This window comes from Hipposideros armiger, unplaced genomic scaffold (genome assembly GCF_001890085.2).
Source record: "Hipposideros armiger isolate ML-2016 unplaced genomic scaffold, ASM189008v1 scaffold_620, whole genome shotgun sequence".
Classification (NCBI taxonomy): domain Eukaryota; kingdom Metazoa; phylum Chordata; class Mammalia; order Chiroptera; family Hipposideridae; genus Hipposideros; species Hipposideros armiger.
The window spans coordinates 185,679-191,461 of NW_017731970.1; the positions used below are offsets into that span (position 1 = coordinate 185,679).

At 39.2% G+C, this 5,783-nt stretch overlaps 1 pseudogene; it reads left to right on the top strand.

Moving 5' to 3' along the window:
• The first annotated feature begins 1,765 nt into the window (after nucleotides 1-1,765).
• LOC109372238 (protein SET-like) lies at nucleotides 1,766-4,386 on the top strand (annotated as a pseudogene).
• The last annotated feature ends 1,397 nt before the right edge of the window (nucleotides 4,387-5,783 follow it).

Sequence of the window (5,783 nt, forward strand, 5' to 3'; positions counted from 1 at the left end):
CATTAGCAAATGTGGATGAGAAAATGACCCGTCCACCTTTCTCTTCCCACATTGCCGAAGTTGTGGATCTCCATTTGTGTGGCTTCTCCACTTCTGGTTCCAGACCAGTTTTCACTGGGATGAGATTTACTTTATGTGGACCTGCAGTAATAACTGCAGATGGACTCCATCTCTGTCTGGAGTCACACCAAGAGCACTTGAAGTATTGAATCTTGATCCATGGCACACCTTCACTGCACTCTGTACAAAATGCTGACTACTAAGGAATTAATCCCCGCCACCTTGCCTGCGCTGGCTTCCGTCTGGGTCCTCTAACCTCCACATCCTCAGCATTCTGCCTGACGGTGAGCTGTGGGAGGGGTCTGTGGTTCCAGAGCAGGTTTTCTCAGGGGAAGAGTAACTTCCTGACAGATGTCCAGCATGGAAAATTCTCCCTCAACTGGGTCAGAGTTTAGATGATACAGAGCTTCCTATGTAACACAGTTGCCCAGATTTGTAGTTTTTTAAACATTTCCCCCACTAGCTTCCAGGTTTCCCTTCTTGCCCCCTTGCCATGGGCTGATTTAAATGATCTTCAATATGGCTTAAGGTTTAAATCCAATCCAAATCTCATACAACCAAAATTAAACTTTGTTAATTACCAAATAAGGAAGAAGAGAAGAAGGATGAGGAGAAAGAGGGCAAGCAAGGTAGCAAAAAGAAGGAGGGAGAAAAGGGGAAAGTTGTACTTAACAGAGGAATGCAAACATCAGGAGTAAGTCAAAGAGTGACATGTAACTCTCACAGCTCTGTAACTCTGCCTGTGCCCTGTCAGCCCAGGAAGGGCTCTAAAGTCATCTCTGTATCAGCTCAGTGCCTCTGACATCCATCCTGCCTTGAGGGTTCCTCTATCCTCCCACCAGCCCAAAACTCCCAAGTACCCTAAGCAAACCTTTAAGTCCAACACCTGAGTCTTAAGGCAGATCAGGATGGCACTTAAAATTGCTGTCATTTGGAACCTCACTATGACATTAATAAGAAAAAAATATGAAATTGGTAGCTTTTAAAACATAATTTAATTCTAGGCATGATCCTATTTATAGAGATTTAAATAATCCAATTGATTTTACTTGAGATTTTTAACAATGAAATTAGACAATAGAAATTTGAGGTATAACTGTTGGAAAGGAAAGGCAAAATTATCACTATTTGCAGGTGATATGATTGTATACCTGGATAGTCTGAAAGAATCAACTGGAAAACAAATAGAAATAAAGTGGAGTACAAAATTAATACATAGAAACTAACAGTCATCCTACACACAAACAACCATTTGCCAACATAATGGAAGAGAAGACCCTGAACACAAGAGTAGTAAGAAAGATAAAATATCAGGGAATGAACTTACCAAGAAATGTGCAAAAGCTATATGAGAAAGACTTTGAAATAATCTCAAAGGAGACAAAACCAGAAAAGCAGACTCGAAAAATGGAAAGATACCCCATGTTCTTGGAAAAGAAAACTCAGCATTATAAATATATCCATTATTCTAAATTAATCTATAAATTTAACATAATCTTCATAAATACCAATAGATATTTTTTGAAGTAGATGAGCTGGTTCTAAAGTCTACATGGAAAAATGAAGGAAGAATAACCAGAAAAACTCTTTAAAAAAGCTTTTAGAAAAAGAATGAAGAACTGGAACTATAAGAAATCTTGGAGTTCCAAGCTTCTTCCAGACGTTCATCTCCCTTTGGGTCTCATTCTCGGACTTTCCTCACAGGATGGACCCCAAACGCCAGTCTTCACTCCCACCTCAAACGAAGAAATCGAGATTGCCTCCTGCTCCCAAGCCGGAGAAGACGTCGACCTCTCTGGACATGCCAAAGAGAGAAAAAGAACAGCAAGAAGCAATTGAACATACTGATGAAGTACAAAATGAAATAGACAGACTTAATGAACAAGCCAGTGAGGAGATTTTGAAGTAGAACAGGAATATAACAAACTCCGCCAGCCATTTTTTCAGAAGAGGTCAGAATTGATCGCCAAAATCCCAAATTTTTGGTTAACAACATTTGTCAACCATCCACAAGTGTCTGCATTACTTGGGGAAGAAGATGAAGAAGGACTGCATTATTTGACAAGAGCTGAAGTGACAGAATTTGAAGATGTTAAATCAGGTTACAGAATAGATTTTTATTTTGATGAAAATCCTTACTTCAAAAATAAAGTTCTCTCCAAAGAATTTAATCTGAATGAGAGTGGTGTTCCATCTTCAAAGTCCACTGAAATCAAATGGAAATCTGGAAAGGATTTGATGAAATGTTCAAGTCAAACACAGAATAAAGCCAGCAGGAAGAGACAGCATGAGGAACCGGAGAGCTTCTTTACCTGGTTTACTGACCATTCTGATGCAGGTGCAGATGAGTTAGGAGAAGTCATCAAAGATTATATTTGGCCAAATCCACTACAGTACTACCTGGTTCCTGACATGGANNTGCTCAGCTCGGGCTGGACTCGAACCGCTGTTGCTCAGAGCTCAAACTCTTGAGTGAGCTCTTAACCAACTGAGCCACTCGGCCGGCCCCAAATGCATCCTTCATTCCAGCCAGTATATCAGCTATTAATACATGTGAAAGAGTCTCACAGCAGTGGAAAAGAAAGAGCGCTAGAAGTTATGAAGACGACAGGAGAGACAACTCCAGGTAAGGGATGGAGCATCCGGGAAAGATCTTGGGTGAACCTGTATTACGACAGAGCAGGTCCAGGCTCCTGGATAGTTGTGACATGGGCCCCAGACTCTTCAACCACATTAACCACTAGGAAGTGTTCATTTTTTTATCTTCTGTATTGGAGTTGGTCTCAGTTCCCCCGCTTAGGAAAGATCTTAAAGCTAAGAGCTTGTAAATAGTCTCTATGAATCTATTACTTCAGTATGGGGCATACTGCATTATTAGTCCCAAATTTCACCCCTCCTAGTATCTATACACCTTGGCCAAGTAACTTAACGGTTCTTCCAACTAAAGGCAAAGTGAATTTGCCCACATCATTAGTGTTGGCCTTGGCGGTAAGACTTGTTTTAGTCAATGGAATGTCGGTAGAAGTGACTGTGCCTGTTAAGATTTCAGACATGAAAAGGCATTGTGTATTTTGGCTCACCTCTCCTGCACTTCTGCCATAACCATAAGAACTTGCCACAGCTAACCCACTGGTCCAAGAAAGATGAGAGACATGTGGACATCTGGATCTAACTTGCAGTCTGAGTCAAGTTCAACCCAGCCAAGCCTAGATTAGCAACCCCTCAGCTATTACTAATATACAGGGCATAATAAATTCTTGTTTTAAGCCACTGAGTTTTGAAGTAATTTGCTGTGCAGCATCAATATAGCAATAGCTGACTGATATACAAGTGTGATAAAAAACTATGATGAGTGTTTACATTTAAAAACATTATTACAGTAAAAGACACATTGCCATTAATCCCCCTCAGAATACTCCCCCCTTGCTTCAAACACACTTATCCCATCATTCTTGCCACTTTCTGAAGCAGTTCTGAAAGTCCTCTTTCTTGAGTGTCTTTAGTTGTGCTGTCGTGGCTGCCTCAATGTCCTGAATTGATTCAAAAGGTTTTCCTTTCATGGTCATTTTGACTTTGGGGAACAGCCAGAAGTTGCACAGTGCCAGATCCAGTGAATAAGGTGGATGAGGACACCCCATAATGTTTTTATTTGACAGAAATTGCTGTACCAGAAGTTATGTGTGACAAGGAGCATTGTCATTGTGGAGCACGAAGTAGACACTCATGAAAGAAGACTTCCAGAACTGCTTCAGAAAGTGGCAAGAATAATGGGATGAGTGTGTTTGAAGCGAGAGGGAGTATTTTGAGGCGGATTTATGGCAATGTGTCTTTTACCGTAATAATTTTTTTATTTAAACATTCACCATATTGTTTGATCACACCTCTGATTAATCTGGTTCTTGAAATAGATATAAAAATGTGGGGTTTTTTTCCCATAAAAATTTATTTTACCCACCTATTTGCTGGTATCTTGAATTCTTTTTTAAAAAGAACAAAGTGTTTTATTTCATAATTAAAAATGAATGCCTCAAAATAACATGTTATAAACAACATGTTATTTTGAGGTAACAGTTATGGGCTGAATTGTGTCCCCCAAAATTCACACGTTGAAGTCCTAACCCCCAGTACCCTAGTAGGAGGAGGAGGAGGAGGAGGAGGAGGATTGGAAGATATTGATGAAGGGGATGAGGATGAAGGTGAAGAAGATGAAGATGATGATGAGGGGGAGGAAGGAGAGGAAGATGAAGGAGAAGATGACTAATAGAACATTGATGGATTCCAACCTTTTTTAATGTTCTCCAGTCCCTGGGAGCAAGTTGCAGTCTTTTTTTTCCCCTCGTGCTCAGTTGCCCTGTTTGTGAGGTCTCTTTTCTCTCCTTTACACCATGATTCTCACCTTACTTGGGGGGAAATAACTTCAGCAGAATACAGTGGGAAAAGAATCTCTGCCCCTTTCTGTTCCAAGTTCATTTTTATCCCTTCCTATCTCAACAAAAACTTTATGGAATCAACACCACCGTGCTCTGTGGGAAAAAAGAAAAACCTTCTGCTCCCTTAGCTCTACTGGAAGCTGGAGGGTGCGAGGCCCCTGAGTAGTAGTTCATGGAATTCTAGCTTTTTCCTCCTTTCTCTGTATATTGGGCTCAGAGATTACACTGTGTCTCTGTGAATATGGACAGGTAGCATTTACCAACATGTGTCTGTCTACTTTCTCTTGTTTAAAAAAAGAAAAAACAATGGGGTTATAGAAGGTCAGCAAAGGGTAGGTTTGAGATGTCTGAGTGGGTTAAGTTGGCATTTTGACAACATGGGTTCTTCTTTGGCATGTTTAATTGTGATGTTTAACAGACATCCTTGCAGTTTAAGATGACACTTTTAAAATAAAATTTTCTCCTAATGATGACTTGAGACCTGCCACTCTATGGGAGAAACAGCAGAAGCTGTAGGATCTTACTCAGAATTGACACCCTCTATTGTAATTTTGTTCCTCTTCATTTTTAAATTTTCTTTTTGTTTCACTGGAAAGGAAAGATGATGCTCAGTTTTAAACGTTAAAAGTGTACAAGTTGCTTTGTTACAATAAAACTAAATGTGTACCAAAAAAAAGAAATCTTGGCAGCTATATGAAAAACTGTTGGGTCTACTTTCACACTGTATAACAAGAGAACTCCAAATGTGTCAAATGTTTAATCATAAGCTTTGAAACCATTCAAACGCTATAAGAACATGTAAGAGAATTACATCATAACCTTGGCAAGGTACATGCCTTTCTAACTATGACTTAAAATCCTAAAGCCTAAAAGAAAAGATAAAAATCAATGAAATAAAAATCAACAAATTTTTATGGGGAAAAAAAGCACATAAACAAAGTCAAAAGACAAATAACATTAGGGAATTTACTTGAAACAAGCCACGACATGCCAATTTCTGTTTTATGTTCAAAATAATTCTAGAAATTGGGATGGAAAACATGAACATCCCAGTAGGAAAAAATGGACAAAAGACAAGTCCAGTTATAGATGAAAACACATGACCCTTCAACATGTGATAATAAGCCACATCTCACTCATAAGATCCAAAAATTTGACAACAGACACTGCTGTCTGTTGGCCAGGCTGTGATAGTAATTCACACATGGCTAGTTAGAGTACAAAATGATAAAACTCCTATGAAGAATGATTTGGCAATATCTATCAAAATTACAAGTAAATTTGCCCTCTAGC